We start from the raw sequence: 18,601 nt of genomic DNA on the forward strand, positions 1-18,601 counted from the left end.
TGCCTCTGCCTCCCAAGTGCTGGGATTAAAGGCCTGCGCCACCAGGCCCGGCTTCTTCTTTTTATTTTTATTTTGAGACAGGGTTTCTTTGTATAGCTTTGGCTGTCCTGGCACTCACTATAAACCAGACCGTCCTCAGATCTGAGGAGATCTAGCCTATCTCTGCCCCTGTTAGGATTAAAGGTGCACACCATCACCTCCTGCTATTCTTAAATGGAATCTAAACCAAAGAAAATGGGGCCTCATCTCACAGTGTTTTTTGTTGTTGTTGTTGTTCCACCCTATAAATTATATGTGATATCTTTAAATTGCTTGCAAATATCAATAAAAATGTTCAATCACAAAGGCAAATGCAAAAAAACCAAAACAAACCCTAGGTATTTAGGTGATTTTTGTCATTTTGCTAATATCATAGAAAGTATTTATAAAGACTAAATTAGCCACAGTGTCCCTAGACAGCTCAGGGTGTTTTATAGGACCATTGCCCATTCGTCCTTCACTAACTGGAGTATTTGGCACATGACTGTTATGAATTTGGGAATATTCTAATACAAAGTATTTTCTGTACATAAATAATTTTCAGATTTCTCCAGCCAGTGAAGCCAGTGATGTTGTTCACAAGTCTCCTTGATGGGCATTTACAAGTCTCCTTCATGAAAATGGTTCTGTAATTTCCCAAACATTCCCATCATTTTCCTTTGTTCTTTTAAATACTGATATACACGGAAGGTGGTTTTTGTTTTGTTTTTTTTTTTTTTAAAGGTTGACTGAGTCACGATTTACCATCGTCTAACATAAGTGTTTGGTCCTAACTGACTACAGTTGGAGATTTTGTTTATTGAAGTTAGCATTATGTAAAGAAAGTTGACTCAGAGCCATCTGGCAGTGCAGAAATGTTGGGAATGTGTCACTATCTAAAGACTCTCAGTTATACAAGGTGAATAGAATAGGAGTAATACTCATGCACCGTTTGAAGATAACCCAGGAACTTTATTTTAAAGGAAAGTTTCAACTTCTCTCACCAAACCTAAGCATCAAATTGCCTACACCTTTCACTTACTCAGCCCTCTGTCTCTCAGCTGCTTCACTACATCTTATTAAAAAGCAACTGAACCTTCCCATCCCTTAACCTCTGTGGTCTAGGGCCACTGGCTTGTCGAACTCTCTGACATTCAGAGTCACGGGACTTCTGAGTGCTAACTCATGAGATGGAGATAATCACTTCCCAGGTGAGTTAGAAGCAAGTAATAGAAGTAGGTAGGGATAGGTAGAGAAGGTGTTTCAATGAGTTGGGTTATCAGTCCCTAATAAACCAGAATTAAGTTTATGATGTATAATGAAGATAAACCTTAGTAATTGAAAAACTACATCTCAAATGGTTCCTGTAGTAATATTTTCCAAACATTTCCAGACTGCTGACCATCTTCAGAGTAGGCTTAAAGGTGCTGGATCATGGTATCTGACACTGTGGAAAAAAAAAAATCAGGGGCAGAGATAGCTCCTCCCTCCTATTAGTAATTAGGTACCTGGGTTTCTTATTGTGGAGAGGAGTACCCACCTTAGGGTGAGAAGGGTACAGGAGGCAGGACAGACTTCCTGGGGCAGCTGAGGTGTGAGAGTCAATGGCAAATGCCACTCAAAATAAAAAGGATGGCTTAGCTTCTTCTCTGATGGCTGTGATTAAAATACACCATCAGAACCAACTTATAGGAAAGGGGGTTTATTTTAAATTACAACTCAAAGTACAGTGCATCACAGTCAAGGCTGCAGCTGGTCACATCTAGTCCACAGTCAGGAAGTGGAGAAGGGTGAATGTTGCTTAGCTCTTCTCTATTTGCATAGGTCAGAGTCCCATCCAGAGAATGGCACCATCCACAGTGGGCGTATTCAATCTTCCATGGGTGTGGTCAGAGGCTCATCTCCCAGGTGATTGTAGAACCTTCTATTAAGTTGACGACACTAACCATCACAGAGGGCTTTCAGATAAAAGACAGCAATAAGTATTTTGATTGTGCTTGGACCATTGTCCATTTCTGAGGGGTAAATCCACTTGAGATAAATCTACTTGAGATAAAACCATGTCCCGAGCCACCCTCTAATTATTTCCTTCAGGCATTGGCTCACCCTTCCTACCAACTCTTCCCCCAGACTTTTCATCACAAGGACACTCTGCCGTTATTCTTTCTTCAACCAACTCAGGGCTGGACTTCTCGTTCAGAAATTCACCATGATGGACAAACTGGAAAGTGTAGAGAATAAATGGAAGGTTAGCCCTACTGTTGAATCTAAAAAAAGGTAGGGACTATTTCTTTTGCAATCTAGTAGAGGCCTTACTCCTTGCCAGCTACTTTTTCTCTGCCTTAGATAAGAACGAAGAAATACATAGACATCAGTGTACCTGTTCCAAGCTGCAGTCATACATAGCTTCTATATGGACCAATGATGCCAGAGGAGTGACGTGATGGCAGCTAATTATTCCCCTCTGTCTTTTTTAAGGCCCAAGCATTAAGTGTGTATAGCTCCTTATTCCCCTCTACACAATAGAAAAAGAGTTCCTTACTCCTCCAGGGAGACCATTGGAGTCAACTACAATGCCATCACAACTTAAAAATACCTTTTTCTTTTGTCATAAAAGAAAACAGTGCTTTAAGGGAGACATTTTGGGGGGATGTTCCTCTATTATGGTTCTGGGCAGGAAGATTATGATATTGTCACAACTGAAATCATTGCCTTTTCTCCTGCTTATTAGAACAATTAGCACAGTGAGATATCACACAAAAACCTTTCCTTTTAAAAATTAAAGTGGAATAACTTATAACTAATCCTATGTGTCATCCAGGCTCATTTTTAATCACGCTAAGCATCGGCTATTAAGTTAAGCTCATTCTCAAGCTGCAAAAGTGAAATGCTGTGCTTTTGGGGAGCAGGGTTCTGTGTGTGCAGACACTCCTCTTGTTCCCTGACATAGTAGATACTCAGTGAGGGCTAGTTTAGCCTGGACTCAACTGGAAGACTGCGAATGATCACAGTGATGCCAGAACACTTGCCAGGCTTGGCTGAACAGCCCACAAAGGCTCTCCGTGAGAGAATAGCATCACTCAAATGATTTTTCAATTAAAGGTTGCCTGGGATAATTGGATTTTTATTTATTCTAATACGTAAATCCTTTCTATCACTGCCAAGTCTCCTCAAACCAGAACTACCTACTAAATGAGCTGGTCTATGTAATTTAATGCAAGAGTGAACAACATCAGCAGACACAGACTACGTCACCTTCTCACCAACAGAGTGGGATATTGACCAAGTCGGAATCTTTGCATTTCTTGAGTCCCAAGGTTGTTATCACTTTTGGAAACAGCCATTGAGTATTCTCTGTGGCCACTATTCTCACAAGTTATAGGAGTGATACCAATGTAAGGAAGATGGTCCTCTGCACCTAAATACCTTTTAGTTTACAAAGGTAATAGAGGCATGCTTAAGTGACATGTACAACACCGATCAGCGGGCATTTAAATAGAAGCATAAAGCAAGAGGTTATTCGTGTGAGGAGTGTCATGCAAATTGTGTTTGGTAGATGGCAGCTGTTCATGTTAATCTTAATTTAAGGAATGCCAGGGTCATTATTAATTATAATAGCAACCATACATTAATCCCTAGAAACAAACTTTACAGGTGCCTCAGCAACCCATAGGCAGAGCTCTGGCCTCACAACTTGGAGAGATGAGAGTTGGCCATCCATCTCAGGATGAGCTCCCACTTCGGAGCATACATGTGAAGGGAGATGAGAGGAGCAGGACCATGGAAGGGAGAGGATGATGTCACATCCTCTCTTGTTGCTGGTAAACCCACACACCCCCTATAAAATGAGAATAGTAAGTACTTAGAGCTAAAGTATCATGGGGGGGGGGCGGGGTAGATAAGTCACATATGTGGAGGTCAGAGGACAACTTGCAGGAGTCAGTTCTTTCCTTCTACCATGTGAGTTCCAGGACTGAGCTCAAGTCAGTGGGCTAAGCAGCAAGTGTCTTTCTCCTTTACTTCCTGAGCCATCTCACAGGTCCATAATCTGCTTTTAAAAATGTTTCCTATTGTGGCAGGGTATCCCACCCAGGGCATAAGTGACAAAGTGTAACAGAGGACACATTTCTCTTCTCTTTCCCTCACAGACTTCAGAAGCTGCGGCACAGTTAGAGCCCTGGTGATTATCAAACCCCAAATATGCCTCCCAGGATTGCAGCAAGAAACTGGCACTTAGCAGAGCAGAGTTCTCACAGATGCTCGCATCAGTTGGGCTGAGGCCTACAGATCCGTTGCTGGTTTGGGGGATGGGGTGGAGATGGGAAGGAGTGACTGACCATTCTGTGTTTTCTCAGTCCATCTGAAGTTTAGCACCAGAGTCCTTCATCCTGGGACACTCCCACGTTCCAAGCAAACAGAGATAGTTGGTCCCTCCCAGTTCTAGTAAGAGCAACACTAATGATCTCAAAACAAACACTACACAGAATATCAAGGTTCTTTCAGGCAACCCCTCATCTAGCAGTCAGTATCTACACCTGAATATAAACATTCAGCCACATGTGATTTTCCTAATTGACCTTGAGGCTCACTCTTCACTTTAGATAACTGTAATTTCAAAAATGTTCCCAGTGGAGATATATCAGGTGTAAAGACATTAAGAAAGTTTTGAATTTCTAGGCACTTCCATATTCTAACATTATAAATACATTGGTTCTATGAAATCAGAAATATTTAATTTCATGGTTAATTAACTCTTTATAAGAAAAAAGATTTCAACTTGAAAATCTAAATAGCTATTTGCTTTCTGAAGTTATAAATCTTGTGAATTCCTTTTCTGAGGTAAGAGATAAAGTATGAGGAAAATTAACATCTGTTGAAAAACTAGCATGGATGCTCCCTTATTTACATTTTAATCTTCACTTAAGCCAAAAAGGTCAGGTATTTCTGGATGTGTTTTATAGATGAGGAAACCTAGGCACCAAGAGGTTAAGAGAGACAGGACACTACTGCTGGTCAGTGTTCTAGTTTCCTTCTATTGCTGTGATGAAACATGCTCTGACAAAACAAACAAATGGCTTCTGGGCGGAATGGTATTACTTCAGCTTAGAGTTAGTCTATCATTAAGGGAAATCATAGCGGGCACTCAGGTAGAAACTTGAATTTGGAACCAGAGAAATGCTGCTTACCTGTTCTCTCATGCTTACTTAGCTTACTCAGTAGATCAGGATCATCTGTTTAGGGAATGGTGCTGCTCACAGTGGGCTGGACTCTCCTACATCAATTAACAATCAAGACAGGCCCCCACAAATGCATTCACACAAGTGTCCATGGGCGGATCTGATTTGGACAATTACTTAGTTGAGACTCCTGTCTCAGGTTGTCTCTAGGATAGAAAGACTCTCTTGGTAGATCCTGTTGTGTCAAGTTGACAGTTAAAGCCAAGTAGGACAATCATTGCAAAAACTGGAACCACAAACCAAATAGGTAGGCCTGTATACCAGTATATTTTTTGTTTCACACATTTTAAAAATTAGTTCTTTGAGATTTTCATAAAAATTGCTTTTGACTACACTCACTACACTCACACACACACACACACCTCTTCTAAGATCCACCTCTTTTACTACCTACCCAACTTTGTGTCCTCTTGTTTTTCCATCCATAAAGTCCAATTTGTGCTGTCCATATATCCATGGCCATGTGGCCTCACACTCAAATGTAGTCACTCTATCAGTGGCGACACTCTTACAGAAAATTGACAATTCCTCTTCCAGCAGCTATCAATTGCCAACACTTCCTTGGCTACAGGTGGAACTTCATGTGCACCCTCTCCATGCTGTGATTTGGGCTGCCTTAAGCTTCCATGGGGCTTGTGCATGCTGTCAAAACTGCTGTGAGTTCATATGTGCAGCTGCCCTGTTGTGTCCAGAAGACACTGTTTCTTGTTGTTAGCCGCTGCCTCTGTCTTCTACGGTTTCATGCACTGTGTTAAAGAAGAGCAGTCCCAGAGAGCTGGTGAGCTGGAGGCCTTTATCAGTATATGCCCCAGTACAGGGGAATGCCTGGGGCAGGAAGCAGGAGTGGGTGGGTTGGGGAGCAGGGTGGGGGGAGGGTATAAGGGATTTTTGGAGAGGAAACTAGGAAAGGGGATAGCATTTGAAATGAAAATGATGAAAATATCTAGTAAAAATACTGAAAAATCACACAGGAAAAAAAAAAAAAGAAGAAAGTAAGTTCTGAACTCACCAGCACACATGAATGCCCCTTGCCCTCAGAAGTACACAGTGCTAAAAGGCTAGCTAACACATAGCTTTTAAAAAATACTACTATACAACTATTTATTCCATCCATTTACTTTCAACCTTCACAAGCGCTAGCTATATCTGCCATAAGACAAGACTGCTATTTTAGAACTATAAATTAAAAGTGCTCTGAACTAGGAAGTCTAGAGTATAATTATTATGATTACAGAGATAAAATTGTACCTCCTAATTTTACTCTGTTTACTGCGTTTTAATTAACTTCACTTTTTCTTATCTTCCATTGATAAATCAAGTTTTATTTTTATTTTTCTACTAATTTGCATATTACATTTTCTATCTCTGAACAAAGTAAGGCTATTTGAATATGGGCACTCCAATGACTCTAGATGTTTTGTCTGCCCTCCCAAGTAAGATGTCAGCATCCTTATATTTGAGAAAGCATATTCCATCAAAGCTTATTTGTGTTTTCTGTGGTCACCATTTCCTGTCGTCACTGTTCTTCTTTCGGTGTATCCCTTCACCCTTGAGTCAGCTTCCTTGTCTCTAGTTCATCCTCTAGTAGTACCATTAGGGGAGTTCAATGAATATCTCTTCTAAGCCTTTTCTGGAGTGTCTTTATTTCATCATGACTCTTGCAAGACACTTTCACAGGCACAATTTCTATACCTACAGTTATTTTTCTCACAACTTTCTGAAGCTAGTTTTCCATTAACTTCTGCTTCCCTTGTTGACTTTGAGAAATCTGTAGTCATTTAAATTGGGTTTCTATTTTTAATCTCTCCACCATCATTGATTTTCTATCTTTTCCTTTGTTGTTTTTTTTTTTTTAAGAATTTATTTAATGGTCTTTGATTTCTTGAAGATGTGTTCAGATATGGTATTTCCTTTTCTTTATTCTTGGTAGGATTTACTAGCACAACAGAGTATTATTAATAGTATCAGGGATTGATGCATGCACATGGGATGAGTCTCAAGTTGGGCTGGTTATTGGCTGGCTGTTCCCTCAGTCTCTGCTCCATCCTCCATGCCTGAATTTTTTGTAGACAGGATAAATTTTGAGTCAAATGTTTTGTGGGTGGGTTAGTGTCCCTATCACTGCCTTGGCATTCCTATCTGGCTTCAGGAGGTGGCCTCTTCAGAATTCATAGCCCTAATGCTGTGAGTCACAGCTAAGGACAGCCCCATTGATTCTTGGGTGCCTCCTCTATCCCAGGCCTCTATCACATTCATCTGTACATCTTTCTAGCAACATCTCTACATGCTTCCCTGACTTACTTCTTCTGTTTTTAGTTCCTAAAATGCTGCTGAATAAACCTCACATGGTATGTTCCAAATCTTTCAACTGTCCTTCAATCTCCCACATATTGATTTATGCTATGTACTGGCTGGTTTTGTGTCAATTTGACACAGTCTCAGTTGAGGAAATGTCTCCATCATGAAATGGAGCTGTAAGGCATTTTCTCAATTAGAGATCAATGGAGGGCCCAGCCTACTATGGGTGGTGCCATCCCTGGGCTTGTAATCCCAGGTTCTATAAGAAAGTAGACTGAGTAAGCCACAGGAAGCCAGCCAGGAAATAGCCCCCGTCCATAGCCTCTGCCTCCAGGATCCTGCCTTATTAGAGTTTCTGTCCTGGCTTCCTTTAGTGATAAACAGCTATGTGGAAGTGTAAGCTGAGCAAACCCTTTCCCCCTCAATCTGCTTTTTGATAATGGTGTTTCATCACAGAAACCCCAACAAAGACATGCTATACCCAGACAATTTATTCAAATATATCCTCTAGCCTCGAACTTTCCTTTAAATTTGTCCTTGAGTCTCTGTAAGCTCACTGTGTGGCATCTTCTTTTACTGTGTGTGTGTGTGTGTGTGTGTGTTCTCTACCCATGGGAATTCTACATAACTTTATTAGAGAATTTGTACTTATATCAAAGTATAAGTAATATCAAGTATATCAAAGGAATTTCCAACCATTTCCTGGATCAGTAATATCTGATTTGTTTTTTGTTTTGTTTTGGTTTTTGGGTTTTTGTTGTTGTTTTTTGAAGACATGACTTTTTTATTTTATTTTTAAAGATTTATTTATTTTATGAATGTGAGCATATGGTATCTGTTTTCAGACACACCAAAAGAGGGCATCAGATGGTTGTGAGCCTCCATGTGGTTGTTGGGAATTGAACTCAGGACTTGCTGGAAGAGCAGCCATCTCTCCAGCCCAGTTTCTGGGTAATCGAATATAAATCTAACTCTCAAAATTACATGATATACAACTTAGGAGTTTAATTCTTTTGTACTTAGTGCCTAGACACAGAAAATAGGTTTTGGGTTTATTGTTGTTTTTAATCCATCCTTGCCTTATTGGTTATGTCTATAATAAACATCCTTGGGAGAATCTTGTATTTGTGCTGAAATCTCAGTCTCACTTTCCTACTTTATAGATGCTGAAGGCCTTGGGTCCAGCAACAATGAAGCTCCAGTTCATCAGTTATTGGAAGCTCAGATCCCTACCCCACCCCCACCCCCACCCCGACTTCCACCCACACACCCCTGCTGTATTAAAGAGGATGGAGACACAAGTACAGCTCCTACCAAAGAAACACAAGCAGAGGAAAGATGCCTTGGAGTTATATCAAAGCTTTGTTCCATCCCAGGGACGACTGAGGGCAAGACACAGGTTTTTTTTCCCTTAGTTTTATATCCTGAGAAATCAACTAGTAATACTAATCTTGCACAATTGTTGCAAATTAAGGAATAAATAAAATAGCCTGTAAAATACCTAGCATGTAGTGGGTACTCAAACATTTTAGCTTTCCCCCTCCAAATGGCCATGTGTGTAGCTACAGTATTGATTGGAGGAAATTTTAAAGGGGATATTTCAGCAGCTAATTGAGGAACATAATTATCTTGGACTTTGGCAATCTGGATTCCTTAAGGATCCAACTGAGAAAAAGTCAACAAAGATTCAGACTGACTTGTTCCTCACTTGCCGTACCTAGCGTGTTGAGTCTCTGTGAGATAGTTTTGACATAAGTCATTACCACTGTTCTCACAGGATATAAATAAGGACATTTGGAGTCTGATCTTATCAAGGAGAAATAGAAATCAATGCGTGGTTGTACAGTATTTGCAGAGTTACAGTCTCCACTCTTCCAGCTGTTAATGAGTTAAGAGAGGCAGCAGTAGCAGAGACAACAATTTCCAAGACCATTCCTCCATGGTGACAAGACTTTGTTACTATTCGACGCAGATCAAGAATTATACGTTACTTTGAAAGCCATTAAAGTATAAATTGTTAAATATTGTTCCTGGAATCAATCTCTAGCACAGGTGGTTAGGGGGTTTGCCTGACAGTAGTGATGTAATGATACCCTGAAGGGAAAAGATGGGGCTTCTCTAGAGAAAAATTTTGTACTAGAGATGGAAAGATCATCTTTCATATGGTTAACATTGCATTTCTTCTAGTTTTGGGGTATGTGTGTGTGTGTGTGTTGTATGAACAAAGTCATGTGGGTGCATTGACTTATATGTACAGATACATGTGAACCTGTACATGTATGGAAGCCAGAGATTGACTTGGGTTGTCTTCCTCAGTCACTCTCCCTCTTTGTTTTGAAATGAGGTATCCCACTGATGCTGATTTACCAGACTTGCTGGTCAATGAGCTCTAGCAACCTGCCTGTCTCAGCATCCCCAGTATTGGAACTCCAAGCAAGTGGTATTGCACCCAGCTTTTCACACGGATACTGGGATCCAAATTCAGGTCCTTATTCTCGCCCAGTAAGTACTTTATTGACTGAGTCATCTCCCTCCTCTGACATTGTGTTTTTAATACACAAACCTACCCAAATGATAAAGGGGGCTGCTTTTCTCATCTGTTCTCGAGAAATTTATTTGTGGAACATACTGCTTAACTTTCCCCTAAATCATTTTTTCTTATTCTGCCTTAATAGATTCAAACTTCCCATTGATATCAAGGGAGTTAAACACTCTCATTCAGAGCAGTGACTTCTATGACTCATTCCATCACTAATTTGTGACTGCACATCACTAATTTAAATTTGGGAAGTTCTAACTGAGCTTTTTCTTTGCCCCAAAGATTTCTTTTATTCTTCCTAGGATATCCAAGGGCAATGAGCAGCCTGGTGTCAGGATGAGGAGCCTGACTTTATATGCTGTTCTTCTCCAGAAACTTCTTGTCCCCAGTAAAGCTGGAACTTATTTTCAGTGATACCTGGGCTGCCAGGCCTAGCATGGCCATGGTTCCTGACCCTGGAGAAGAGCATGGGTCTTCTCTAATGTTGATGGTTGCTGTAGATATAAAGCTTAGTTGTGTAATAATGTATGTGTTTTACTTTATGTTCCTCCTACAGGCAATGTTCTCCCTGCCAAGTTTAATGACTCCATGATAATCAGAAACAGCACTGTTCCAGGAAGTGAGAATATGTCTAGTTTTCCTCAGCAAAATGGTGACTTTGACCTTCAGGACAGCCCTTAAGCTGTGGGAAAGAACCCTAAAAACATGAGTTCAAGAATACATAAATCAGTATGAGAACTGTTCTTTACAGGATTTCTCAACTATGAAAAAACTAAGGATGCAATATGAACTGCTTCATGGATCTAAAAGAACAGAGACAGCTCCACTAATAAGCCAGCTTTATCAGAAAGATAGTGAGAAGGAGATAAAGAGATTTAGATCAGGGCAAGATCCCATCAGGCTAAGCTTATTGTTTGTGTTTGCAGTTGAACAAGAAATGGTTTGGACTTTTAATCTGAAATGAACTACAATCCAGAAACAGGGCACACTTGTGATCCAGATCTTGAAGCTGGAAGACACAGGCTTCTGATTCAGATCTTTAAGAATACTGGCCATGATAAGCTTTGGCTGGGGTATGGTAGTCCACACCTTTAATCCAGGAGACAAAGGAAAGCAGATCTCTGACTTTAAGACCAGCCTGGGACAGAGCAAGTTCTAGGTGAAGAAAAGCTTAGATCTAAACCTGGTGGTATATGCCTTTAATCCCAGAATTCAGGAGGCAGAGCCATGCAGATCTTTGAGTTCAAGAAAGTCTGTATGCAAAGCAAGTTCCAGGACAGCCAAGCTTAGGCAGTGAAGGAGTTGAAAAACATAAAGCTGGTGATAATGCAATAGAACAATGGGAACATGTCCCAGATCCAACAAGCACCTGAACTCAGCAGCTTCAGCCATGGGGCTTTGTCTTTAGAGTCAAGGGGCTAAGATCATAAAATACTGATTTGTGGGATAATCTAAAGGGAACTGGGTAAATGATTGAATGGATACGCAATTCCTAAGAAAGTAGCTTATTCAAAGTAAAAGACTGTGCTTTGGTGTGCAAGACAGAGCTATCTCAAACAGAACATAGAGCTGTCAGCTTACCCCCATCACTAACTCCAAGCCACGCATTGGCCGCTCCCAAAGACCCCTTCCTCAGGACTCATCAGCATGGGCAGTGACCTCTGAGTAATTTGTTAATGGTTCTCATCAACAGCAAGCCATTGTCTCTCTTTTGGGGTAGCTTAAGCTTGGTGGGCCTTATCTAATGAGCCTTTGGTGTGGCTATCTGACTACCTAATGACTCCTGGTTATAAGATCCATTCAACTGGCAGCCCAGGTAGCCTACCTGACAGTCAGAGCACAAGGAAGAAAAGGGAATCACAGACCTCTCTTTGCACTTACACATTCGACAGTGCCACCTTCCTTTTGGATGCTGAGATTTAAGAAGGTCATACTTCATGCCTCTTTGTTGTACATTTACTTCCCTTTCCCTTCCCTACACACTGAGCAAGAATCCCAGAGCAGCAGCCTGTGATACATAGTCTGACCTCTTCATCATCTTACTCCCATTCTTGGAAAGGGCCCTCACTTCTCCGGCTTGATGCCCCTTTGCCAATGACTCCTTTTCTTACCTTCCTAGTTCCCCTCCCCAAAACAATTAAATACCTGGGCAAAGGGCACTATGCTGAAAGGAGAAATGCAGTGGGAGGTATTTCTGTTATATATCCCAGGACAATGCAAAGTAAAACATCAACCATTGTGTGTCCAGAGCAGAACCACTGACCAGTGTCAGCTAACTACAGAGCTGAGCTCTGGCCTGCCATTCACAGGTCTCAGGGGGACTCCTTGAACTCTGATGACTTTGAGTGTGAGGCCCAAGAGGTAACAAGTTCATGACATCACCCTTGGACTACCTCCAACTACAAATTTGGCCTTGTCATATACTTTTGACCAACTTGCTATTTTTAGTAATACTGAGGTATTATGTTTTAGTAACATCCTTCCAATCACCTTGCAAACTGAAACATCACCAAGGCAGTCAGGAAACCCAGGCCAGCAAGGTTAAGTGCTTCCCTAAGAACAGAGTCTCCAGTTTGTTTATTCACTTCAAGGCCATTTGTCTGTATAACCTGTTATCTATCACTGGTAGCAATGATGTACAGTGAATACCACAGCAAGGGTTGGGCAAGTGATAAAACCCTTTCTCTTCAAACTTTCTTCATTAAAGTGCTTCCATATTTCAACAGCATATGGATGGCCGATTAAAATGCAGAATGTGTGTGTGGGGGGGGAGGGTCAGTTTTCATCATTTCTGAGCATTATAATAGCTAGCTAGATATAATAGTATAATAACTCAATAGATGTGACTTTTCCTAAGGAAATCCAGATGAGAGTAGGTTTTATAAAGATGAACAGAGGAAGATGAACCGGGTTATGAGTCTGTCTCAGGTGGGTGGAAATTTATGCTGGGAATTTATTAGTCAGTTTTCTGTTGCTGTGATGGAACACCATGATCAAGGCAGCCTATAAAAGTGTTTGACTGAACTCATAGTTCCAAAGTATTATATTCCATGATGGCAGAGTGAAGGTTTGGTGGCAGGAATAGTTGAGAGCCCATATCTGGAATATCAAGCTAAAAGCAGAGATTGCTTCAAGATGTGTGAGTCTTCTGAAATCTTAAAGCTTCACCTAGTGGCCTCCTTCAGCAGTGTCACACTGAATCCTTTCCAGTGTACCAACTGGGGATCAAGTATTCAATCATGTGAGCCAATAGGGACAATTCTCATTTAATTCACTCCACTCTACTCCTGGCTTCCATAAGTTTGTGGTCACAGTGCAATGCAAAATGTAATTTTTTTCAACTTCAAAAGTCCCTGTAGTCTTTCACACTACTAAAGTCCAATCTTTTCTGAGACTCAAGGCAATCTCTTAACTGTAACCTCCATAAAATAAAAGTTACATCCTTCAAACATACAATGGCACAGAAGATAAAATACTATTTAAAATGCGGAAATACTAGATCTGAGAAAGACTAGAACTGAGCAGAAAAACTCCAACTCCTGTGGTTTCATGCCTGAGGTCAGAAAGCTTAGATAACTGTGTTCTTGGCTTCCCTGTCTGCAACACATGTCTTCTTCTTGGGCTGGTACCACTCCCTGTTTGCAGCTCTCCTTGGTAGATATATCAGGGCTCTTACATGTTCCACATCTTGGGGTCTCCAACACAACTCAGGCTTTAGTTCCATAGCCTTATGCAATGGTCTCGTGTCCTCCATGCAGGGACACACACCTAGCCTCAGTGACACTCTGTAATCATTGGGGAAGATTCCACAACCACATTACATATATGTCCTTTGTGGTTCTAAAACCAAAACCATGTGGATAATATTTCCAAGTATGGCTACCAACTTGGAGTGACCTCTGGTCCTATTGAATTACATTTGCAGCAGCTTCAAAATTACTTACGTGTATTTCTTTTACAAGTTGGAAACTTTGCTGAGTGAGGTCTTACCCTAATGGTACCCCTCCCTTTATTCCAATGTGTATCAGGCCTCTTCTTGATCTCCTTATCTCCTTCAGCACAAGCCTTGGCTCCAACGCTAAATCTCCTGGTGCTTTTTTCTCTTTAAACTCTACATTATTCACACACACACACACACACACACACACACACACACACACACACACACACACAGAGAGAGAGAGAGAGAGAGAGAGAGAGAGAGAGAGAGAGAGAGAGAGAGATCTGTATAAGACTAATTATTAATGACCACATAATTGAGTCAATATTAGGTTCCCTTGCAATCTCTGCCAAGGAGATCATTTCATTAATTTTAATTTAGCCTCAGGCAAGTTCTTAGGACAAGGACAGAAGAGAGCCATGATCTTCACCAAATATCACAAGAATGGTCTCTAGCCTACTTACTAACATTGTTCCCTCTCTGAAACCTCTTGGGTCGGGCTTTCATGGTTTGCACAGCACTCAGCATCACTGTCTCTCAAGCATCTACAAGCATCTCCCACTTAGCTCTGCTTACAGCACTCAAACGCTTTCCTACTCCAAAGTCCCAAAGTCTTCCCCATTACTTCAGAAAACAACACGGTCAGCATACGTCTTCACAGCAATGTCACACTTCCTGGTACCAAATTCTATGCTACTGACTTTTCTATTGCTGTCATACAACACAACCAAGGCAAGCCTATGGGAGCCATTCTCATTCAAAGCAAGACAGGGAGTGTGGGTGTGTGGGTGTGTGGGTGTGTTGGTGTGTGGATGTGTGGGTGTGTGGGTATGTGGGTGTGTGGGTGTGTGGGTGTGTGGGTGTGTGGGTGTGTAGCCGGAGCTGTAAAGTCTGAGGAACTTTACAACCTCAGATCTCCATTCCAAAGGCTGGAAGTCCACCAGGTTGGGGAAGAGGGACAATTTCCTAAGTGGTTTTATATCATGTAAGCAGACAAACTTCCTGTCTCACCTAAACAAACAAGCAATGAAACATGGTGGAAAACACTCTGTCATATGCCCTCTCTGCTGAGAGTGATGTCAGCTCAAGAGAGGGCAGAGAGGCCTGGAGATGGTTGGTGAGACAGGAAGTGCCAAAGCACCCACTCTGTGCCCTAGTCTGGCTTGCCTATGTGCACAGATTGCTTCTATGTTTGCACGCAGGGTGTAGCTGAAGGAAAACTAATTTATACAACAGGAAATGATGGCATAGCAATGTTGAGACCATACAAAGGATGTTTGCCGAACCCCTCCTGTTAGGGGTCCATGTCTTCTAATACACAAGGGTCAGAGTTGTTCTTTTGAAGCACAGAGCACTGCAGGACCTGGTTGGATGCAGTCAAACTCCTGTTTTCACTTTTTTTTTTTCAGGGAAAAGGTAAGAAAATAACAGTAAGTGAAAATACTTAATTCCCCTATATTATTTAGAATAAAATCCATTATCATCCAGTGGCAAAAGTAAAAACATAATATTTACTATGTTAGGAAATGGTCACTGTACTAAATATCATAAAGACTTCTATTATTTTTTTAGATCAAAGTCAATGGATTTTTTTTATTTCAAACCCAAATGAGGTCTTTATGAGAAGGTTCTAAAATTATATGAAAGGGAAAGTAAGAAATTTTAAGAAATATTTAAGAACAGTTTTGAAAAAAGGACAAGTCAGAACCTGCCTTCTGAAAGATGGAAGCTTAAATTAAACACAACTACAGAAATGAACACAGATCGGCTAACGCAGGAAAGAGAAGAGATCCATGTCACAGAGTAGAGCCCAAAGCAAGGCCATAGACACAAGGGAAGTGGTTGTGTGGTCCAAACCAGTAGGAGAGAGAGTGGCCACCTTCTGAATGGTTTTATGTCAATTAAGCAGATAAAGTTAAGTTCCTGTCTCACCTAAACAAACAACCAATGAAATAAATTCTACCTATTAGCTGGACAACATTTGCTACAAAGGGCCAATTGATAAATATTTGTACCTTTGAGGGCCATGCCAATTCTGGCCATTATCCAGTCTGCCATTGTAATGTAAAAGCTCTCTTTAAGAGTACATGCACAAACATGTCTAGCTGTGTTCTGATGAAAGAATTTACAAAAACAAACTGATTTGCTGATCCCAGTTTATAAACATTGCAAAGAAAGAAAAACTCTATAACAGAAAACAGGGAGAATTTGTCTTAATATTGATACAAGGAAGTCTTTCCTCCAAGCAAAGCACAAATGAGTAGATGTATTCCCTGTGAGCACTAATCCCATTACAATGATCTTACCCCGCAGAATGAATTCTAACTATGCATTTTGATGTGTCTTTATTTCCATTAGCCTATATAAAGAAAAAGTTCAAAATAAATTGCATGCCCATGAACAGAGAATTGGCCAATAATGATGCATCTAGATATGCTAATAGCTAAAAAAGCAAATGGTAGCATCAAGGATCATACCTTTGAAATACTGAGTTTTAAGAAAAGGAATTCTCATAGAACAGAGAGCAGACTCTTATTTTTTTTTTTTAATGAATACTCTGCCAAATTAAATCTTTTTTTCCCCTAAGTGTCAAACCTCTGTCCACAAAATGGCAAAAGTGGCTATTATAACATACATGGTGCAATTCTAGTAATGTAGACATCAAATGATAGACTCAGCCTTGGGAGAGGGCAGAGTGATACATTCTTCACATACTGCAAACCCTACTGTATCACTTAAATGCTCTATGGCCAGGTGGTACTACCTAGCTCTAAGAAAGATCTTCTAAGACTTTTGAGAAGAACCACATAGAGTTGGAGAAGTCACAGAGGTGCCAGGAGGGAAGGAATGTAACCAGCCTGTGGGCTGCACTGTACATCATGCTGCAGCTAAGACCCCTGGGGCAAGGGACAGGGTGTAAGATGTTCTCTCTTAGATGGCAGACAGTGAGCCTGACATGGGATGATTACAACACCAACTTCATGTGCAGTCTATCTCTCATCAATTGCTCAATATTGGAATCACAGTGGTCCTTGGGATGTCACCTCTTCATTGTGGTATTACAAGGCTACATTTTTGCATAGCACCATGTTTCAGTGTCCACAGATTTATACTGTAACGTCAAAAGGTTGCAATGTGGCAACACAATCTTTTCTTGTACAGTACAGTGCAACATTGTGAAATCCCAATAGTCCACTGTAATGCAGCTTTGTGATATCATAGCCCCCCTCCTATGTTACAGCGCTTCACGTGCCAATACAATACTTCCTTCAGATGACGCAGCTCTGCTGTGACATCAACATGCTACACTGTGACATCAAAATTCCCCATGGTCACATAATTATATATTCTACTCTGCTACTACAGTGTTTCATTGTGTCATCATGGTGGTCCAGTGCCATCACAATGCTCTCATGAAGTCACATTGCTCTAATGTGACATCAAAGTTCTCCATTGTGCTAATACAATGCTTCTCTCTGAGAACAAACTGTTCCATTTGCCTTGGGCCAACTCAGTACTCTATTTTGTGTAAAGTTCTCAGTGATGACATCACGATGCTTTGTCTTTACATAGCAATGCTTTTTAGCAATCACCATTACAGATTGTGACATTATGCTTACTCTGTCAAACCTGTCCCTCCCAGTTCCAAGATAGGCCACTAAAAAAAAAAAAAAAAAAAAAAAAAAAAGTGTGGTCAAGATTAAGTAAGAGGATCCAAAGAGATGGATAATTGCTAAAGCATGTGCTGCTCTTTCAGAGGACTGAGTTCGATTCCCGCCACCCACTCACAACTGTAATTCCCAGTGTCCCTGTAATTCCAGCTCCAGGGGGATCTGATCTTTCTGGCCTCTGTGGATACCTGCATTCATGTGAATATACTGCCCTCCACCACACATGCACACACATAATTAAAAATAATAGGATTCACTCAAAAAGATTATATAAGATCTACATGTGTGACCTGATGAAATTTCACTGTCATGGGCCATGCTCACTCAATGCACTTCCTCATTCAAACACACAGTGACCACTTGTGAAATACTAGGCATCTTTTACAGTGTTTATCAATCTGTTGGAGGGAGTGGGGAAACACTGCTCTTTTTCCTCTCTCAGTATTTTATTGTCCCTCATTCACAGCCATTGCTACAAATATATTTCTTGGTTTTATTCATGTGGTGCCTTCAAACACGCGGTTTTTGTCTCTCCCCAAACAATTGAACTTACCTGGAATACCCCCACAATGGCATGGCTACATTCTCTTTCCGTGGGACAATCAGATTCACTTAGGTTGTGGTGAATAATGGAGCTTTAAAGAGCAGCAGCCTTGTGACAAAGCCCCTCCTCATTCCCCAGCTTTATCTCTCCTTCCCTCATGCTGGGCATTTCAATTCCCCCAAACTCCCACACAGGGAACTCTGTTTTAAACACTGGATCCTTTACCTAGCTAATCCCTGTTCAATCTTCAGCACCACTGATGCCTTCTCCAGGATGCTTCCCATTGCATTGTTGGTAACTCTGCTCCCATGGACCACACTGGTGACTCTGCTCCCATGGACCACACTGGTGACT

Source organism: Mus pahari, chromosome 2 (assembly GCF_900095145.1).
Source record: "Mus pahari chromosome 2, PAHARI_EIJ_v1.1, whole genome shotgun sequence".
Taxonomy (NCBI): Eukaryota; Metazoa; Chordata; class Mammalia; order Rodentia; family Muridae; genus Mus; species Mus pahari.